Raw genomic sequence first — 23,039 nt, 5'->3', positions numbered from 1 at the left:
GTGACACTAGCTAGTTAGGGATATAGATTCTCATACCAGAAAATATATTTTTCAATTCTTTTGTTACTTTCTCCCAAGAACAGCAAGACGCTTCAAAAACCAGAACTGGCGTCTTACATACTCTCTTTAGGGATAGTTGGGATCATTCCAACTCTTGCTAGAAAAATACCACCTCCAAGAAACTATACCACAGCTGTCTTCAGATGAAAATGCTGCAATGCCCAGGAATTGTCCTTATTCATTGTTTCATACCAGTGCAGACTGTTATATTAAACTGGTGGTTTTCAGTCTGGGGTTTGCAGACCCCTGGGGAGCAGCAGACTATGTCAAAGGGGTCCATGAAAGATGACTCCATTCAAAATTTCCCAAAGTGTCCGCACCTCGTCCAAATTTTGTAGGGGTCTGCAAATGAAAGAAGGTTGAAAACCTCCACGGTAGACAGTGGAAGCAACAACATCCTGTGTTGGCTGTGTGTGGGAGCACATGCTGACTCGCCTCCTACTCAAGCTAGTCGAGGAGTTGTGTTTGTTAGTTCAAGCATTGCCACTGAAGGACCAGGCGTCTACTCTTCATGTGCATTGAGAGAGAGGGGTGTGATTATTAGTCTGATGTTGTGTCACATCTGTTGTCTACAGCGTAATTATCATTTATCACTTTTGGGTGGTAAATCTGTTGGTTTCCTAGGGATTCTTGCTGGTGCCTGATTCAATGTAGAAAGGCATAGCATGGCCACAATAATGTGCTGAGAGCAGAGCATCACTAGGACAATGCATTTTTGTGTGTGAAGAGGCCAGATTCTTCTGCCCACCGAGGGGACATCATACAAAAAAACCTCCACATTATTAATGTGTAAAACTGGCCGGTTGTTTCATTTAATAGTCCGAACGAAGGTTTTATTTCTGGCCCAGCGAATGACAAGCTTTATCACTTGAGCCAGTCATTCCTTCTCTTTGGCTGTTTTCCCCTTCGCCCCTCAACGAGTAAAACTCGATAAAGACTCCATTTTTTTAGACGCTGTATAAACACACAGTCCCTTCCCGAGAGAACTTGGAGGCTGTCTCTATTGAGGTTTTATGCTGTTGCTAGTTCTTGTAGCACTTGAGCTGATCTCTGTTGAGGTCTCTGAGCACTAGAGATTTTAAAAAAGTGCAGGGGGATATTGGAGTGTGCAAAACTGTAGGTGGAGTGGAGTACACCTGGGGGCAAGTCATCAGTATAGGGCACTGTCCATGGATCTGCAAATGCCAAAGACAAATGACATACCTACTGTCTCATGTTGTTTAAATGGGCATTTACTTAGAAGTCAACCAAGTTGTGTGCATTGACTCCAGCAGATATCTTGGCTCATTGCATCTTACTCCAAAAATCTCTACTTACAAGGCAACAGCTTAAATTTTCAAATGTGTTTGCTAAAAACATTGAACTTTTTCCAAATGAACCCCCCCCCAATCCCTTTCATTCATACTTAAGTCCTTATTTAATAATCATGGTTTGCTTTTTTCTGTTTTCAGCATTTTGGGTCCTGCTGTCCCTCAGAGAGCTGGAAATGGCCAGTGTAAAGTTATCCATTTGTTTTGCTCCCTTGTGTTGACTCCAGCCTTGAAGTACTCTAAAGGAAGAACTGTGCTTCATTGCCTCTGCTCCTAGTAAGTTGAACTTTAAGCTTTCCCCTGAAGTTAATCACACTTGCTCTTATGAGTAAAGATGTTTTTAACATGAAACAATACTCCACTGGGATTTGACAAACTATATTTTAATTGTAATTGATTTATAGCAAAAGATAAAATGAGTTAATTAGGCCACTGTCAGAATCAGCAGCAAGGGAAATATTCCATACAGCTAGCAGATAGCAGGTAAGAGATGAGAGATTTTTAAAGGGGAGAGGACATTGGCATTTTTTTTTTTACTTCCCAGGACTGACCTCAGTAATGAAAATATTATACCTCCAGCTTCTACACAAATGGAGCATGTGGGTTTCCTGTAGTACGCAATCTAGGTAGTAGATGAATCCAGTTCAAAGAGATTTAACTGGATCTGTCTTACCGGCACTTCATTATAGTACATGTATGGCATAGAAATTTTGTGGCGTGTCTGAAAAATAGGGAATGTTTCCTGTTCAAAGTTGCTTGTGAGTGGTATTGTACAGTGTTCAGGCAAGGCCCAATTCTGTACATTTTACATAATGTATTAGTGTGTCATGAGATCACTTATTTAAGTGCTACTGAATGCAAGGTTTTGAGACTCAGTCTTTGCTATTGGAATAACTTCTGGTCCTATGGACGTGTTCCATCCAGAGCTGTTACAAGGTCAAGTTTTATGCAACCTGACAGTGGCATGAACTCTTCCATCATGATGGCTGCAATTTGGTCCTGGTAAAGTTTAGCAAGAATTCAGTTGTCAGGGTAGAGGTATAAAGGGTTACTTTGCTATCATAAAAAAATGTCTAACGAAGATAAAGTCATGGACTGTATTAGGAGTCAGACACATGAATATTTGGTAATGACCAAACAACTCTAAAACCCCGACCCTATCCTCATTCTCTGGGGACATGTAAAGTATCCATAAGACTCTCAGCATTTCTAGGATAAACTTAATCTCCAAGGTTTCAAGTATAAGCACAATATTACTTGCTCCTGTTTGAAATGTGACTTAAGTTCATCACCTACAAGTGACACTTGTTTTTTAACTGGTAAAATTATTTTGTGACATTATTTCCAAGGGAGGCACAATGCTTACAGACTGCTTCATGAATTTTTGTTCTGTCTCTCTCTTGCTGAAACTTTTTAAACCCATAAAATTCTCGCGTCAAGTCTCACAAATCTCAAGTAAACAGCTATCAGGATCCTGTGCCTGGAATCACAAAAAATGAGTAAACTCTGTGATATCAGTACCCATATGAGATCTTTCCTTCCAGTTTCCCTGGCCTTTGTGGAGGCCTCTCCACAAAGGCCTCAGATCCACAGATGAAGAATGCATGTGATAGAGGATCACCATTTTCTACCAGTACGATCAAGCTTTTGTTGAACTTGCATCCCTTCCTACCTGTTCTGTGAAAATCCTTAGGGATGCTCACATACCATGATAAGTTTGATTCAAGAACTGGAATAGGTTCAGAGAGAACATTTTACAACATCAGAATAACTGTCTTTCCCTTTCTAAGATGCCTAGATAATTGGGGTCCTGATGTTATAAGATCGGATGTAAAAGCAGGGTGGTAAAGCAAGTCAGCATCTGCATACCCTTCAAAATGAGATAGAAAGTTTTCTCAGATTGTAGAATTACCTTCAGTAAGAAATAACATCTGCATACTAGTTCAGTCTTGCTTCTCAGGAATGAATCTGGATCATATTATTAACATGTAGCGTAAGATGTGAAAATGTTTTGTGATCAAGTAGCAGTAAAAGGCCTACTCTGTTTAGGAAATGTTCGCTTGGACTCTCCGAACGACTGTAATCTACATGGGCTGTGCTGTCACAAAACCAGAATAATGGACGATATGCTCATGCTGGACCTCAAACAATGAGTAGGAAAGCAATGCTGACAGAATTAAATGTAAGCCACAGTATTTCACTTCTGTCCTGCTCATCCTTTGCCAGGGTCCTTTTCTCTGTTACTATCCTCCTCCGCCTCCGGCATGACAGGTGAGGTCAGATGCAAGACAGTCAATACAGTTTCTCATGTATATTTCAAAGAACAATTAACCTTGAGAGAGTTAGATATTCCCTTGTCTATAACAATAGCGCAACACACTAAATGTGAGCGGATTATAGGTAGATTCTTGATGGTGGAGAGCAGCTCAGATGTTAATGGGTATGTCATATTAAGATCTTCTTCCTTTATAGGTTAGGCCTTCCAAAAAAAAAGAAAAGAAAAGAAAAGAAAAGAAAAGGGTGGGGGGGGGGTCATCAAATGTGTGGCAGGTTATGCTCTCTGTTATAGTGAATTATTATTTATTTTAAAGTAGCACCCAGTGGCGCATAATCCTTTTGGATAAATAAAAAGATGAGGTCCTTGACATGAGGGGGTCACAACCAAACTCACATGAATGACAAATATCCAATGAAAGTATGAGGAGAACAAGGGCAAGCAGTAGGAGAGAGAGGAATATGAACCAAAACCAAGCACGTCGTTCACATTTGTAATGGTATGTACTTAAAATGTTGAGCGGTTGGGTATATTCCATAAACTGATATATTTCAGAGAAAGTTTAGTTCCGATGAATTTGCATTTTCGAATGAAAAAAAGAACTTAATGGAAAAATTCCCGTCCTGACTTATTTCTCAGTGACTTGTGCCCATTCATTACTGACATGCTTTTGATAATCCATGCTTTTGATCTGGTCTGAATGCTTTGCTGGATCAGAGGCTACATGAAGTCAAAGTGAGACTTGTGCTCTGTAAGATATAGGGGTGTATTGAAAGCCCCACCTGGACTTGGAGCCCGTTGAGCATCTTATATTCATGATAGAATTGTATCCATTGACATTTTTTCCCAATGAAACATTTACATTCCAAGACTGTAATAAGTAGAAGTGCAATTAGTTATGAAGTATTGCAGAGAAAAACAGTTGTAATAATTATTGCCTAATTTTTCCTTAACAGAAATACACAGGGAATATTAAAATAGGGTATGATGTTGAGCATTAAAAACCATTCTCCTCCTCAGGTGCGTAGACTTGAGTGTGTGCATGTGAAAAGCATTTTATATGCAGAAAGGATCACAGGAAAGTAGCAGAATGGAAATTACTTTTTCATATCTGTTAGAAAGAAACCCCTGTAGACGCTGATATCCTTGCAAGGACTCATCTTCACCTTCTATAAGGACTGCACTCATCTAGTTATTTTAAATTGGTTGCAAAACACAATTATACATAAAGAAACACAGTAAAGAGCTCTATCAAATGCACTAGAGCAGTAAATACTGTTTTCAATTAAACATTAATCCAAAGGATAGTGTTTCACTGTCCAAGACCTTTAACAGATTTATTTTTAAGCAAACATGTTTTAATTACTAAATTTCATTTGCTGGGTTTGAAAGTTTGTTCTTTTAATGAAGAAGATGCCTTAAAATTACACCCTGTAGCAACTCACTTAGGGTCTCATCCTGCATTACATTAAGTACCTGAGACTCCTTTGGAGTCGATCCTTTCCGGTGCAAGTGATGATCAGGTCCAGAACTGGTCTATTTATTAAATAAAGACACTGGGGCCAAAGCCTCATCTTGGGGGAAAAGGGCGTAGTTCCATTAACCTGAATTTATGATGTTCGCTGCTTTACAACAGATGGGGCTCTTTAAGACAGTATACTTTACTGTCTTAAAATGTAGCCTGAGGCTGATAAATATTGAAAATGTACATTGCTGTGTATTAGCTTCAGATCTAGCAACAAATTCACAATATTTGGGAAAATCTCTCTCTTTTTTGCTTTATGTTTTACTAGTATTGTTGCAGTACTAGTTAATCCTATATACTTAGTCAATTAAACAGCTGCCACATATTGACATCCTGTTGTAAACTAGGTAGGAAAAAGTGAGACAAGTGAGGAGAGAGTTCTGATTACGTGTGAGAATTGAGTTCTAATTCCCGTCGACACCGTTCCCCTTATAGGATTTGGTAACAGGAAGTTGAAAAGTAGCCAAGAACTAAGCACCTATTTAATTTACATCAATCAGATTTGGACAGGTTGGTGTGAAATTTTGTGTTGGTCCAAGGCATCTTCAGTCCACCTGGCCGGTGTTCGTGTGGCAGGTAATCCATATGGATACTGACTTTGTCAATATTATGGGGTAATCAATAAGCACTCAAATAATAATAGGTGGCCCTTTGGGCTCTGAAGTAACGGAAACTAATGCTGATTAGTTAAACATTTTTTTTTTTTCCATCTTCTCCCCTCTTGATGGGAAAGTAAAGTAAAGTTAGCTAACTAGAGAAGACCATCTAGAACATCAGCAGCCTAAAGTGACTTTTTAAGGGAGAAAATCAGCCACTGAAGACATGGAATACTATATCAATGTGAGTTTAAGATAAATGTTTGGGCTGACAGGTCTTTATTCCTTGTCCACCACTTGGACTTTGACTGATTCTTCTCTGGGGGCTCATCTACACAAGACGCTACGGTGCTGTAGTGACATGCTATGGCGACATAGAGGCAAAAAATAACCATGTGCATCTGGCACAGTGCAGTATGGGCTGTTACTGTGCTGTCTTTTAGTAGTTCCAAAAGGAAGTACTAAATGACGGTGCAGTAGCAAAGGCTCCATACCGCCACATGTAGATGCATCCTTGGTCTGCCAAATTCAGAATATACTCCTTGCCTGGATGTCACTGTGTATGTAATAGCAGAAATTGAGGCAGGGCACTTTTACACATGCTCTGTAGTGGGGGGATGACAGTGCTTTAATTAGAGAGTCACTCTAATTAAAGTGCTGCAGCATGTCCTTCAACGAGTTTTAGTTAAAGTGCCGCCACCCCCATTTTGAAGCATGGGGACACTGATACACGAGGCACGGGAGGCTGATGGAGCATGGTAATTGCCACGCTGCGGCAAACTCAATTAATCGAGTCTGCTCCAATAAACCGTAATTACAGCAAGTTGGAGCAGCCTCTGTGCTCATGTACAGGCACCAGCTGTCTCAGTTCCTGAATGCTATCTTGTAGCACTTTAGACCAGCTTGGTGCATCCTAGGAGTGTCCATGTAGGGAGCAGCTGGAGTAGCTAGTGTGCTGAAAATTTGTACTATAGCTCACTGTGCACAAACTTCGTCAGATAGACAAATGTGAAGATCGGTGGTTTTTCACCATTTTAGACTCAAGAAAATGCCTGCTTTTAGCTTTCACTTCTTTCTTGACAGCTATGGATTCCTATTTGAAATCTCTGGGTTTGTCCTGTGAATCATGTGTAGGTGTTCATAAAGCAAACAGTGCTAATACTGCCTGGCCCCTCATGGATCCCTTGAAAGGATCGTATAGCATCCTGGTTGAGAATCACCATTGCAGAAGGTTTTCAGGTGGCAAGACTGATTTCCCAGGGTGGCTTCATTTCCAGTATATTTTTGCTCCAGCAGTTCAACTGTGCAGTTTTAACCACTGGATTTCCACCCTTAAGTCAGGTGGTTGTGTCCTAATTTACCTCCATATTTTTTATGTCAGTAGAAAATGTGAATGCACATTTTGTTTACCTAACTCCATGTGAGAAAGGGAATCCACGCTTCCAGGCCACTGGAATATTGATCTTAGAACATCTTGTTTTGAATAATTTTCCTAGATTTTCCACCACAAACTGCAGTTGTTCCTATTCCTTTGTAAAAGTATGGATAATGATGCTGTAATTTGCACATTCATTTACACCAACGGGCCCCCTTACATCTAAAGGGATGAGTGGCATAAAAATACTTAGAAAAGAATTAATAATGCAGAAACTAGTCAAACTGCATCTAGCATTTCCCAATATTCTCCTTTCTTTGGGACTGTTATTTGTGTTGTTTTGAACAAAAAAAAAATACAACATCTGGGAGGTACGTTATTTAGAACAGGTGGTTAGCCAAAGAGGTCAGCTTTTTCTAAAAAGTATATGGAACTTAAGGAGTTCACTGTAAAAATCAGTCATACTTTTTCTTAGCAAATTTCTGTTTATTACTGTGTTTACCATATGTTAAGTGCGCGTTACACAACCCATGAATCTATCACTTAAAAACTTTTCCAAACTAAAAGGCTTTTAGAGTGACAATTAGAATATGGTTAAATTGAAGAAAATGTAAATGGCGAAGGGAATTAGAGTGTAGGTAACTAGTCTAGAACGATCCACTGATCAGGTAAGCCCTTCTGTGCCGACCCAAAGATTATATGACTTTTTCATAGTTCCACTCCCCAAAAGAGTTCTTGAGCTCAGCCAGGAAAGAATCATGCTTCTAGCTCAAGTACCGTAATTCCCAGTTTCCACCATGATGGCAGATGTTACATATAGACTTGCTGGGTTTGCTTGAGTCTGTGGTTGCAAAATGCTAAGTACCCTCAGTTCTTATTAGCTCAGAGAGGTTCAAAGCACCAAGACATGAATTGGCAGTTTGCATAAGAGAGAAGGCATGTTAAGTCTGAGACATCCTCATGCTAGAGGATAGGCTGGCAATTCAGGCCAACCTGGACAGGCTCGCAAGGTGGGCAGATCAAAACCTGGTGAAACATGGAGAAATGCAAGGTGCTCCACCTCGAGAGAAAAAACCCACATCATACTTACCGGCTCGGCAGTGCTACACTCACTAGCACCACGACTGAAAGAGAATGGAGGTCATGACTGACCACAAGATGAACATGAGCCACCAGTGCTGTGCCGCAGGTGGCATAGCAAATAAAACTCTGCCTTGCATCTACCAATGCATCTGAAGCAAGATCCAAGAAGTTATCCTCCCGCTTTATTCGGCCTTGGTGAGGCTGCAGCTGGAGTACTGCATCTAATTCTGGGCTCCACAATTTAGAAAGGATGTGGAGAAGCTTGAGAGAGTCCAGAGGTGAGCCACACACATGATTAGAGGTAAATGAGGAGAGGCTGAGAGGCACAGGACTTCAGCTTGGAGAAGCAAAGGCTCAGGGGTGACTTGGTGGCAGCCTATAAGTATATAAGGGGTGTGCATCAGGAACTGGGTGAACATCCATTTACCAGGACACCCCAAGGGAAGACAAGGTGTAACAGTCACAAATTGCTGGAAGACCATTTTAGACTGGACATAAGGAAACACATCTTTACCATCCAAGTCTCCAGAGTCCGGAATAGACTCCCCCCAGAAGTGGTGCAAGCACCTACTCTGGATACCTTTAAGAAATGCTTGGATGCTCACCTTGCTGGGGTGATCTGACCTCCGCTGACTTCCTGCCCCTTAAGCAGGGGACTGGACCCGATGATCTCATGAGGTCTGTTCTGGCCATAATGTCAATGAAATTTATGAAGTAATAGGTTACATTAGTGAACAGCTCAACTGTTCACTGCGAAAAATGATACACTGAAGGGCCTGAGTCAAAATAACTGAAATCAATGGAAAGTCTCATTGATGCTGAAGGGTCTTGGATCTATGCAGTTAGTCGGATCAGGCCACAGTGGGAAATATCTCACAGCTGCGCATGTCCCAAAATGCAGTGGAAACACATCATTTAGGTTCAGTATGATAGGATGGTGCACGTGAAACTGATTCAAGATACCACAAAGTCATTTTTGCTGCTCCTTTCAGCATTTGATGCCACACTAAATTTGTCCTGTTCTATAATTTTCCCCTGAAACCACACCCAGTTTTGGTATGGCTCTTCCCCTTTGTGCCATTGAGCGTGCACATTTGGGTTGTACCATCAGAGGGATCCAGAAGGTGGTAAACTCTTGAACGGATGAGGTCATTTGACTTACTTTCAGGGTGTGAGTGTGCATAGTGCTTGAATGGGATTTGGCAGGAAGAATGTATCTTCCTGTTGAGTGATTGACAGGTAGGGTGTTGCGTGCAAGAGAATGGTAGCGTGTGCATAGACATTGGTAGGGTATGTACAGGCCTGTGATTGCTCAGGCTCCCAGCCCATAAAAGCCTATCTAGGAGAGAGAGAGAGTGGTTGAGGAGTGTGTCTCTGAGTTGAGTGTCTGGGCATGGTGAGCCTCAGCTGTTGGGTCCTTTGGTGCTGGGAAGATGTTGAGAGCTGGGGGCCGGCTAATGCATGTTTAGCATCTGTGGACCAGGGTCTCCTAGGAGAGCTGACATCCTGCGAGCAGTAAGGGTGGAAGCAGCTACAGAGGGTGCTCCCATGAACCTGGCAGTGAGTGGCCTTCAGAGGTTGGAAACATTCACATCTCAGAGTTGGGACCCAGCTGAAGCTGTGCAATGTTGACTGAATGTGCCTGAGAGGCTAGGATGTCTGAAGGGTGGTAGGGGGTGTGTGGAGACAGCTTGAGAAAGAACAGAAACAGAAATACGGCACACAAAACCAGTTTATATGTGTTACAGAACAGAAGTTCGCACACGGAGACTGTTTTAAAAATGGCAGATCCTAGTGTAAGATTTGCTCGTCCCACCAAAAGGTGAATGTGTGCTCTGTTCACTACCGAGCTAAACTGCACCGCTTACAGAAAACCACATCACTTGGATTGATCCCACCTCAGGCTTTTTGAATGACTGTACCTAGCCAGGATGATTGCAACCTTATAGAGAGGGTTTGTCATTGAAATAGTGACCTCTGCTGGTTTACACTGAAGAAATGCTGCTCTAAATAAGGCCGAGTTTTCTAAGGTACCTGAGGTTGATGGCTGATTTCCATAAGTCAGTAAGGTTTGTGTGACGGCTCCATTAGAGTCTTTTGAAAATCTTTGCATCTCTGACTGTCCCCACCAACGGCACTTAGCTCATTGATAAGGCGTCTTCCAGACTTTGATTTGGTCTTTCTCAAATAAAGGTTTTTTTGGTCTTGGTCTATTTGGTCTTTCCCATGCGTTTCACATTGTACCAGATTGTTTTAGAAAGTTGAGGGAAGGGAGGGGAAAAAAAATCCACTTAACATCAGTAAACTAATTGCATCGAAACCTACAGTAGACAGCCAGAGTTCAGATAACACCTTTACCATAATCCAATAATGTCCAGCCACATTGGTTTTATAATGATTTTTGTTTCAGCTTGTTTCATCATTCAGGATTATGACCTCAGGAACGCCAGTGCTTCACATAAAAGATTACTAGGGTAAAATTAAAACATGTAAGAAACTTGTTAAATGTTGTCAGGGTTTATAATTTAAAACTGCTATGTTATTAGATATTGGAATGGCACAAAAGGTAACTCATGCAGAGGTTTTAACCTCTGGCCCCATCTATACCAATTAAAGTATTATGTGTAATGAAATTTTAATCTCATATAATTAAACATGGTATTAATTTTGTAAAACTAGAAAGCCTTTTTAACCTGTATTAATCATCCTTTTTGAAGAAAATAAGTGCGTTTCTTACAAGTTGCATTGTTTCTGTTTTAATTAAAGGAATGAATTGAATTTCTATGTTTATACAGGTTCACAAAATATTATTTTTCCTCTCTACCTTTTAAAATTAGGTTAAATATCAAAAGCAAGCCTTTTTTAAAGTATGCATTGTTAAACAATGTGGCTTCCTCAGGATAGACTAATATTCTTTGCAGGTTTAATTAGCCAACGATGCCTTTATATTGTAAAATGGTAAATAATATCCTTAGAACTCTTCCCCATTCTCTTTTAAAGAATATCTTATCTTAACATGTATTAATGCCTTTTCACATTTACATTAACCTCTCTCATGTCATTCATTCATCTTTTAATAACAAAACACTTCTAGTTCATATTCACAAGGACTAGATTCTGGTAAATTTTCCAGTTGCACAAGACTTACTGTATGTCAAAGGTGGTGTGTATTTAGTGAGTCAATTCCTTCTTTTATGGCTACGAGAAGTGTTGACCACTCACTTTATTGGGAACAGAAAAGGTATTTGCTCCTTACAGGACCAAAGCACCTGTCCCAACACTGAGCCTGATAACATGACTCATAAATATCTAACAAAATTGCCTTGGGCGAGTGAGTGCCTGTCAACTTTAAAACGTAATCAGAAAGACAATGGAGATGGAACTGTATGTCTCATACACATGCGGGAAAGGATTTTCAAGCATTATGAAAGATGTCTGTGATACACAATATCCCATGAAGACAAAAGTGAATGAAATTCTCTAACATAAGTACCTGTTGAACAGTGGACAATTTGGACCCTCCATCCACCGCTAGGTTTGGGTACAAGTTGTATAAATCTTTTTCAAATCTAACATAGACGATGTTTTGCATGGATATGTATAACGTAGCATAACCAGGGAAGTGACTGGGCTGTTGATAATATATGAAGTAGCATAGTGTGTACTGACTGTCAGTCCCGTGTGGAAATTTGGGCCAGGTACAGACATTACACTTTTACTGGGATAAGTGATCAGAAACCCGTCTGTACCCAGAACAGAAGTTTGGCACACATAGACTTGTTTAAAAATGGCAAAACCCAGTCTAAGATTTCATAGACATTAGGGCTGTTCAGACCTCGGAAGATCATCCAGTCCAGTCCCCTGCCCCCGGGGCAGGAAGTCAGCTAGGATCAAAGCATTTGCCCCTCCTCCAAGGGGTAAATGAGTGCTCTGTTGGCTACTGATCTAAACTATGCTGCTTACAGAAAGCTGGCCAACTTGGATTGACTCTGCATTGGGTTTTTTGAATGTCTGTACCTAGCCGTGGAGCATATCTCTTGAGAATCAGAGCTCTGATCCACCTTTGTTCTGTACTTTGTATAGCCATTTGCATCAGGACAAAACAGGTAGAAGTGCTTTCATCCTGGCATGATGGCCTCTTCCATGCTGGTTAAGGGCTAGACAAGGTGAGATCAGGTACTAGATGTTTCCTACAGCCTCTGATCAAGTTGTTTCTGGGGCTGGCTGAGCAACACAGATGGTTGCATATTCTTCATGAACAAAATAGGAAAGACTATGAAGATAGAGTATACTGTAATTATTTTAAAGATATGGAATACAATCCATACGTTCCTATGCTTAACATCTGAGAACTGGCATTAAAGGCATTCTACCTCTCCATTTAAAACATTAAATACTGGAAGACAGTTGAATTACAGAAGAATGAATAAAAAAGGCAATTTTTCCAGAAGCAGATGAAGTCAACGGGCCATGAAGTCTTCTGTGGATGATGAATATCTAGAGTATGCATTACATGCTGACAACATATTACATTGCAATCATCTTCTGTAACTCCATCATCTTCCCTCAGTCATCAGTTGCTAATGCCCGGGCTTCTTTGTTTTAGGCTAAATATTGTCCCTGCAGCAATATGACCCAGTGTTGATCATATAGTGCGGAAGTACTGTTCAGGGAAGTCTGTTGACTCCTAATAATAACAATGATTCAGAAAGACTTCAGCCATCACAGGTTGAATGGTGGGAGATGCCTTAAAAAGGTTTGCCACGCTACAACGTGCATATACTGTGCGTCAGAACACCTTAGAGAAGCAGGAGCTCTGGCTGCAGAAGAGAGGAGATGGCTGAATTCAGCTAATGAAAATCTTACATTTATAAAAAAGGGAATGTGACAATCCTACAGGGATCTAATGAGCCCAAGCCAGCCAAGTCTGACTCCTGAAAGCCCTTGATGAAGGCAACGTGCCCCAGCAGTGAAATACAGTAGGATGATTAGGTTTCTTTTATAAGCCTCTCGGGTCAATTGCATCCAGGCTGGTGCAGAGAGGTGTAAATTACACATCTGGGTCTGCCCCGGTTTCCCGTGCCCTTGGGGAAGATCCACGCTGGGTGGATTTTCTCCCAGACGTAGTTTACAGTCGAGGCTGTCTAGGCCTCTAGCTGAAACAACTGATGGGTTGTAATGAATCCAGTCCCATTTTGGCTGGTTTGGGTTTAATTTCTGCACAGCACTGAGCCCAGTGCAGTGACCACATCCTACAATCCTGGTGAACTTCTTATTGTCTGAGGTCTCGGCCTTGCTTCTGCTTATACAGTCCTGCAGAGAAGTCGGGGTAGAGCTGGCTCCACGGCAAGAAATGCACAAGCAGTTCTGTTCTTAAAGGCTGGGGGCACTAACAGTAGTCCAAGAGTAGGTGTGTTGCTAGAGCACAGAGCATTATTATGGAGGCTTTTCTTACCACTAGTCATTTTTCCAATTTTCCAGCCTGTGGGGGAAGATCAAGAAAAATGCAGTTCCCATTAACATAATGATTTACTTGCAAATCCAGTTTTCTCCCTAAAACAAATTTTGGATAGAAAAATTTTGGCCAGCCCTAACCTCCATGACATACAGCAGCAATCAGATGTCTTTAGTGTGCACAACAGATCATCACAGCGAGACATGTGAATGCATCCAAGAGCATAATTTGACCTTACAATAGATATTGTTGTGTGTAAAATTAAAACACCCCTGTCCCCACATTCAGTAGTCTTGGTGTCTATTGTGTTGCCAGCAGGGTCAACTCAGGAAAGACTGGGATTTGCCAAGCAGGTGAATTCAAAGTCAAAACTAACATATATGAGTTATTCACTGTCTGTGAGTTCACCCCTATGACTCACCCAGCATTTCAGAGAGGCACAGATCTCCTTATCCTCTAATCAGCACCTCATGTGACCCTTGCCCACACCAATCTACCTGCTAACATACCATCTATGACAATTTTTTTGTGAGAAGCTGGTTAAACAGAACATCCCCAGTGCAATTAAGAAAATACTGTCTTTTAAAAAAAAAAAAGTCTTTACATTCACCAGTCTCTGAACCATGAGCTTATTTAAAATGAACACAGGAATTGGAAAGCACAGGAGCCAAAAGAATGGATAACAAACTAGGGCAACAGGGGGGAAAATTAAATAATATTAAAATAAAAGCTCCTGCACTAGGCAAGTTTTCCCCAGCTTGCTTGGCTTTAATATTAAATTACTGTTTTCTGGCAGGATCATCTGCAAAACTCTGATTTTGTTTCTTCCTCTGTTCATAGCCTGATAATTGAGGCTGAATTCCCTTGTCTTTAATATGCCATATATTCTCCACCTGGCAAAGGACTCAGACAGATACAGATAAATACCCTGTAGACATACAGACAGAGAAACTGCTGTAATTGCTTTCATAATGACTCTCAGACATCAAAGGAAGGCAAATAATGGTATTTAACACTGTTTCCATTCTTTAGCTGAAATGTAATTTTATAGAGTTATTGTCAGGCAGTACAGTGAATGTACAAGTGCAACTGTCATATTCTACTCATATTAATTAGCTGCCCACAAGAGGTCCAGGATAGTAATGGCAAAGTTCTCCTCATTTCAGATGGTCTGATATTCAGACCGAACCGTAAGTACAATAGCTTGATTAACATAGTTGCTTAGATCAGGTTTTCCCTGGGAGTATGTCAATTGGCATTTTGAAGAATCAATTAATTAGCACTCCAAATAATCCATTCTTGGGTTAATGAAAGTATTTTGTACAGCTGCAAAAACTTACATGAAATAAAACCCAAGCCTTTCTAAAGTGCCAAGCTAGAAGATTTGTAATTTGGGGAGCGCTGCACACTACGGTAAATTCCACAATAAGAAGTTATTGCAAGGGATTCATTTGGCCAAGGCTTATCAAAACATTTAACTTGTATCTCCTGTGGAGGGAGGGAGGGAGGGAGAATCTGGGGGATTTCAGGGTGACAGAGAAATTAGAACTTTGCTATGCAATCATGTGATTAAAATAGCAGCTTAATTAAGGTAACCAAACATCAACATTTTGCATACTGTTATCTATCTCTTACAAAAATTACCTTTTGCAGGCAATTTAGCTGATTTAGAGCTGGCAAAGTTTTACTCACATGAGTAATCCAGACTCCTGTGCACAGTCCCATTCACACCAATGAATAACGGTGGCTGGTAAACTGAGCTTTGAAATTAATGAGACTTTGATTCCTGCAGAAAAACTTAATCATATGTAGGAAAAGCTTTAAAAAATAGGGCTCTATATCCTAGCTTGGTGCCAGAAAGCTCAGAAGTTAAATACTGACCAGGTGAGACTTGTGACTCAGACATGTGATGTGTTGTGAATAGATTCCTGTCTATCGGGGAACTGTAATTTGTGAAAGAAACCTGGCCTGCGTTCAAGCCATCACATCGCATTTTAAAATTTTGTCCTATTTTAGGTTGGCAGCATTTCCAGGATTTTCTGTGTCACTTTCTCTTCTACTCCTTTTGGTTAATTTATCTCTTTGTGCTCTTAGTCTTCGTGTTCGGAGAAGCAATGAGCCACAGGCAGAACTTTTATGTGAAGACACACGTCTGTGTTTTGCTCTGCACAATACAGCCAAATCTAGGTAGGAACCACCCCAGACTCCAGGCTTGGCCTTAGCCAAGGTGTGTTGTCATGACAAAGACTGAACAATATCGGTTGGACTGAATTCTCTTATATAGAAACTTTTTCTTTGTGTCTCCGAACCGCTTAGGCCTGCTTTTACACTTGGCAGTGACACCATGAAGCACACCATGCTGCTCCCAGCAGGCTGTCTCCTAAACAGGAAGCTTTGTAGCCACATCTGTGGGGTGTCATGGGTGGCCTAATTATTGTAGAGGCAGGCCAGTTGGCACTGTCACTCGACTGTTAATTAGCCTGCCTGAATCACTGGGCAGACATAGCCGCGCTGCTTCTGGATGAAGTTGCGACCCACCCTGAGCAATGTGGTGGGTTGAGAGCATTGCTGTGAGACGTGGAAAGTCTACCAAGGAGTTGTGATCTCATCTGGGACTAAGAACCAAAGTAATGCAGTGTCACCCCGAGAGAAGCTGTTCTTGGGGTTTTTTGACCTGGTCGAGAAGCACTGAGAGGTTTCTCTAGGACAGGGCAACAGTGAATTAGCATGACTTCGTTCCATTTACAACCTAATTCTGTTTTCAATCACACTGGTAAAATAAGGGAATGACTCCATTAAAGCTAATTAGTGTAAAGACTGATATAAGGTCAAATTTGGGCCCTAATTAGATTTCAGAACTTCAGACCCTTCAGCGAAACATTTCCAAACTCCTGCATGGTGAATCCTCTGAATCTTTCATCTGTGCTTATCCAAGGAAGAGACTTTTGAGGACGCTGAATGAGATGCAGTGGAAAGTAGATGCCACCACAGCCTAATATCATGACAGTCCTCCCATGGCTAAGAACAAAGAAATACAGCTGAAAAGAAGTGAAAGTCAGCCACACGCATTCATTTGGGCAAACCCAGGTGCTGAGAAATGAAGCAGTGGCCCGAATGCACATGCCAGTCCCCAGGTGACTCACAGGACATATCTTTCTGCAGCTATTACTCAAGTCTCTGGGCTAGAATAGGAACTGATGATTTATGGTCTGTGTACTTCCTATGGTATATCTCTTTCCGTGGCCCATCCAAGACTTATTGCCTTACTAAGCTATCTGAGGATGGGAAGCTGTCTCTCTCCTGTCTGATTCAGGTTCCCTGTGAATGAATGCTCTGCAGTTGGCCATGCTTGAAGATGTGGGGATTCTACTGCATTGGAGGCCCTTTGTGGCCATTAATGTAACAGATGAATTTCATCCAACATGAAGGACAAATATCAACAAAAAACAAACACCAAGGTCCGTATTTCAGCCCTCTCACCTCCTTGCCGCAAGTGGAGGAAATTGTGACATCCCCATCTGATCGTCACAGATCCCTACTCAATGCTTTCAACTTAACTCCCAAGAAATTCAAATTTTATATGGCGTTTTATGATGAACTGCTCCATTAATTTAGTCCATCTAATATGTTTAATCAGTCCTCGGTCTTGACAATCTCTACATCAAAGGCTATAATGCTGAAATAAACATAAAATCATAGAATCATAGAAAGTTAGGGCTAGAAGGGACCTTGGGAGATCATCTAGTCCAACCCCCTGCTCAAAGCAGGGCTATTCCCAACTAGATCATCGTCTAGCTGGGTTTTGAAAGCATCCAGGGATGGGGCCTCTCTGGGTAACCTGTTCCAGTGTTTTACTACTCTCCTAGTGAGAAAATTCTTCCTAATATCTAACCTAAACTTCCCTTGCTGCAACTTGAGCCCATTGCTCCTCGTTCTGTCATCTGCCACCACTGAGAACAGTCCAGCTCCATCCTTTTTCAAACCTCCCTTCAGGTAGTTGAAGGCTACTATAAAATCCCACCTCAGTCTTCTCTAGACTAAATAAGCCCAGTTCCCGTAGTCTTTCCTCACAAATCATGTCCCCCAACCCCCTCACCATTTTTGTTGCCCTCCACTAGACTCTCTCCAATTTGTCCACATCCTTTCTGTACTGGGGGGGGCCCAAAACTGAACACAGGACTCCAGATGTGGCCTCACTAGTGCTGTAGAGAGAGGAATAATCACTTCCCTTGACCAGCTGGCAACTCTCCTACCAATGCAGTCCAGAATGCCATTAGCCTTTGTGGCAACAAGGGCAACCTGCTGGATCATATTCATCTTATTGTCCACTGTGATCCCGAGGTCCTTTTCTGAAGAGCTGCTGCCCAGTCAGTTGGCCCCCAGCCTGTCCTGGTGAAGGGGATTGTTCTGTCCTAAGTTCAGGACTTTGCACTTGTCCTTGTTCAACATCACGCGATTTCTTTTTGGCCCAATCCTCCAATTTGTCTAGGTCACTCTAGCAACTCTATTTGTCTAGGTCACTCAAAGATTAAACAAGGCTGTTTTTACTTCAGTGGCTTTTATACTTACATAGGCCGCAGGACTAGAAAATGGCAAATGGAAGAGAAGTGCCTTGGTGGAAAGGCCCCAAACAGAGATCTGGGAGATCTGGGTTCGCTGCTGTGCTCCGACCATAGATTTTTCCATATGACCATGGGCATGAAATGTGAGTGATGCTTCCTTCTGTGTCTGCATTGTCTGTTTATAGTCTAAGGTCTTTAAGACAGAGATTATTTCCTATGATGTGTAAACCTACAAGTGCTAGTACGATATAAAACAAATAACAACAACACTCAGAAATAAATGGTAATAAATCACAGAACTTTTCATGGGTTCAAGAAATTTTGCTGGGAGATAATTAGCATGGGATATCTTTCCCAAGAAGCCCTAGACCTAATTAGCATTTTATTTATTAATCTTCTGGGTACATTTTGGGGGTTATGCCACATTTACCCGAACTATTTTGACTGCAGCTATAAGCAGTGAAGAAAAAACCCCAATGACTCTTTAACATTTTGAGCAAACAAGACCCCACTGAGTAACGCTGGCCTTTTCCCAGCCTCTCTAGAAAACTCATCATTTTATGAATGACGTCTCTTGCTTTGACTAGAGATGGTGCTGAGACAACCAGTCTATTTATCTTACATGTGTAGGTCTCTTTTGTTTTAAATGCATCATTGTAAAGTTAGTTGTCAGTGCTTGTTATGGACTTATGCCAGAAGTGAGATCTTCCTTATTTTGCTAATCAGCTTCCTCCATATCTGCATGCTCATTTTCTGATATCTGATGAGGCGACAAGGTCATTGGACGTACAAGTACTTATTTAAAAACCGACATGAGAGTGAGATAGAGGTTAGTTGGGTCTATCAGAGCTGTCAATCAATTAATGAAAATTATTGAGCAAGGACACTGTGGGGGAAAGCGAACAGAAGGAATGAAAATGACCATGGAGATGCAACATAGGGAAAACGACAAGACTGACTGAATGTGCTCACGTGAGTGCTAAAACCAGACATGCTTACATCACAAATGAAAGACAGCAATGAGGCACTAGGAGCAGAATATATGCCATGACAGGGGCCAAAAGACTGGCAGCCAACTTCAGCCAAAGGCATACACTGGAGCACTGTGTCTACGAAAGAAAGCATATAGTTGAGAAATCCCCAAATGTATCATAAATGGCTCTTATTAAGAGCCTACAGACCAACTGCAAATTTGTAGGGGTTGTTTTTTTCCCCCCCCTCTTGTAAAGAAACACTGGTCTATGCTAAAGTTTGCTGCTGCCCAAGCTATCCAGCTTGGGATTTGAAATTAGTCAAGGGGAAATAGAATAGATTCTTACCTGTAAATAAATTGCAGATATAAATAGCAAAATAGGGCAGCAGTAACAAGACCACACAAAAGCTCACTTGAAAGCTGCACTATCACTACAGTACATGGTGTACTGGCACAAGACAAGAGTATACTGTTTATCAGTACAAAAAAGAAATAATTTATAACTTGATCCTTGGGGGGAAAATGGAGAAATAAAAAATAGACACACACACACAAAAAAAAAAAAAAATGAAACAAGGGAGGAGAAAAACTGCCAATATGTTTGTGTGAATGAAAGATAGTGAGGGGGGGAAAATGAAAAGAGAGCGAAGTCAGAAGCAGGGAGATACTGACACCAAATCTCTGCAAAGCGTTCAAAATTCTCCAGCTGCCACGCTTTTAATTTGCTACCATTCTAATTAAAATGCAAATTAAATTTATAATTAGCATCAGCGCTTTCTAAAGAAACCTCCTTGTGTGCAGCACAAACATATGGGACGATGGTATAGTGTAAAGTTTGTAAAAACAGAAGGAGACACACAAATGGAGAGAAATGTTGCTATAAAATAAGTTTGAGGTGTCGGGGGGGCGGGGAAGGGGGAGACCACAGTTGATTTTAAGGAATGAAAGTGGTAAGTGTCCCAGTGTAACAAAGAGATTGCTGAATATGAAAGATCTGTCTGGGAGTTACTTTTTGTTGAATCAGGTGTCAGGGGTCATGCTGCATGTCATCGGTGTTGTATAGAGTATGCCAAAAAGGCATAAAGGGTCACAGCTTCTAATCAAAAAGTCTATGACCAAAAATGAACCGCTGGTTGCTTCTAGATAATTAATTTAAAAATTGATGGGAAACAAAGTACTAAAATCACATCATGATGCAAGCAGATATAGCACTTGGAAGCGAAACTTGTTCCAAAACAGAAGGGTCAGTCTGAGTCAATAAAAGAGAGATACAGATCCTGTGCCCCTTCATTTACCTATGTAAATCGGATACAATTCATTGCGCCAAAAGCTTTTACATTTTTTAAGAAGCAATCATTTTCTCTGCTAGCTATTTGTAGAACAAAAGGGAAAAGCAAAACAGAAAATATTATTCAACACACAATTGTAACAGAAAAAGTCTTAGATGAATACTACCTCCCCCCTCCATCTTCTACATCTAGTAACTCAGACGTCGAAAGGAATTTGCTTTGTATAAATGCATGCCAGCATTGAAATAATTGAGGTTTAGTAGCAAAAACAGGGGTGGTTGCGCATATTCAGGACTCCATTTGAGATCTGCATACAAGACTATTTGTATCAGAAATACTTGCGTACAATCCAATCGAGGAAAAGAAATTGTATCATGTGACTTACCTGATTCATCCCTAGGAAAACCAACATGAATTTCAAATGTTAGTTAGTCCCAGCACACTGTGATCCATCCCTGCACTTTTTTTTTTATGAATATGATTTTTTTGTATTTGTGGGAATCTTGCTCTGCTTGTGGCGATTCAATCAGTAGGGGAAAAAAAGGCTGGATTAATCTGATTAATGATTTGTTGCAAATGATTCCTTCATCTCTATTGAGAATGTTGTTCGGATGCTAGTGCTTTTCCATCGCTCCTTCAACTGTATATTAAGCAGCGAGTGTGGTATTGAAGGTTTGATAAAACTCCTAAAGGACAAAATTGGCTTTATTGCAAGAGTGTTTGGTTGTAAGGGAGCCCTTATGAATGCTAGAGAGGAAAAAAAAAATAAATAAAAAGGTAGCTCACACAAGTAATAATTTATTTAATTTCCCACAAAGGAACTTTGCAAAACCTGAGTGCTGTTAATATTCTAGGAATTCAGCGTTATCTATTAACCAAGCTCTTCATCAGATATTTTAAAATTTCTGTGCGACAGGAATGAATATTTCATAGAGGTGTGTTAAACTGCTATTAAACTGTAAAGTAAAGCAGGGTTGTGGGACAAGTCAAAAAGTCAATTAAAAATGATAAGCCTGCCATATCTGTGTAGCAGCAGTTTACAAGAATTCATTCTTGATGCACTTGCTTGGGCATGAATAGGAATGGTGACAGCGTGAGAGAGAGTTGCACAATAATGTTACATTAGCCACGTTTAGGTTTATTTTTAAGGTGAGATGAAAAGGTAGTGATCTGGAGCCAGGTGCCAAGCTTGTAAGTCAGGATAGCTACCATTTATCTTTTTATAAACATTGAGAAACGGGACCATTAATGTACTGGCTCTATTATCAGTATCAATTTTTAAAAGCATATTTAAAAGCCAGTGAATGCATACATCTATCAGAGCATCCATTGTTCTGCAATCCAGCGTTTCTCCGTAGAGTAGGCGTACAGCGTTTCCATTCTTCACAAACTGTTGGGTTTATATTTAGCAGTGTTACAGACTTGCACCTTGACTTCACCAGTGGTTTTGGTTGCCCAGTAGGTCTGAAAATTAAGCGGCGGAAAGTACTATCTCTGTGGATGACATCACACCCATCATCCTCATCCTATCATCATCGTCTTCATGGGAACACAGAGGCCTGTAAAATAATATGGACTCTTAACCAGCTGAATTAAGTGGGAGAGGGGAAAATATGATCTTTTAAGATAAGTATTTATGGCAAAGAATAAAATTTGTTGGAAGTTCAGCCAATTTGGTCCTTTATTGAAAAGCCACTTAATCTCTTTTGAAGGGGCATTGAATTCAACCAGCAGTGTTGGAGTGTTTCGCCTTGTAGGCAAGCAAGGTATTTTGACTGTCATAAGTTATACATGTTGACACAATGGAATTAAAAGTAAATTTGGTAGCATCTATGGACCAAGTTAATTTAAAAAGCAAATCAAAATGAGCAACCATGATGATTTCCCACTTGTACTGGTATGCATTTGGCTTTTGTATAACTTTGTTGCCGTTACTGTGAATCTGAATACAGGTTCTGTAATGTTGTCTAATATATTGTAGCACTTGCATATGTAGAGCTACTGATTTCATTTGTAATTGAAGGTTACAGATTTGGGCTTTTGGAGAATATAATGCTATAGAATTACTTAGACTGAATTGTTCAATTGTGTAACTTAGGGGCTGATCCCAGAAGTATATTGAGCACCCTTCATTAAACAGGAATTGAAGACACTAAGCATCTCATGAGATTGGGCTCTTACTAATTCAGCAGTTCCTGCATGAAATAGTAAACCACCCTGGAATGAATTTTGTCTCTTAGGGGTAACTTTCCAGATACTGGATTTTTAAAAGTTCATTAGGTATATGCAAAGCTACACCACGCAATTAATTAAGACTCTTTCAGCAGCAGCAAAAATAGTTCTATCAAAACTATGCTAGGGGCAGTGTCCTCTGCACAGAATTCAAGTTCCTGGTGTTTGAGGGGGGAACCAGTGAGCCTATATAACGTTTTGTGTGTGACAGACAAAAGGGTGAAAAACGAAAGCATAAAAGGATGGCTTTGTTTAATTTCTAATTGTTGTCCTTTTCTTATTCAGTAAATGAAGTCACCTTTGT

The 23,039-nt window shown here is 40.7% G+C and overlaps 1 long non-coding RNA gene across 1 annotated transcript in view; it reads left to right on the top strand.

Moving 5' to 3' along the window:
• Positions 1 to 22,671, top strand: part of LOC132243971 (uncharacterized) — a 224,548-nt gene extending 201,877 nt beyond the window's left edge. Inside the window, exons 2-4 of the long non-coding RNA XR_009455538.1 lie at positions 1,512 to 1,646; positions 18,253 to 18,384; positions 21,966 to 22,671. This is a non-coding gene — a long non-coding RNA (uncharacterized LOC132243971). The remainder of the gene's footprint in view (positions 1 to 1,511; positions 1,647 to 18,252; positions 18,385 to 21,965) is intronic.
• Positions 22,672 to 23,039: the final 368 nt, after the last annotated feature.

This window comes from Alligator mississippiensis, chromosome 11 (genome assembly GCF_030867095.1).
Source record: "Alligator mississippiensis isolate rAllMis1 chromosome 11, rAllMis1, whole genome shotgun sequence".
Lineage (NCBI taxonomy): Eukaryota > Metazoa > Chordata > Crocodylia > Alligatoridae > Alligator > Alligator mississippiensis.
This window is presented reverse-complemented; position numbering and strand designations above follow the sequence as displayed.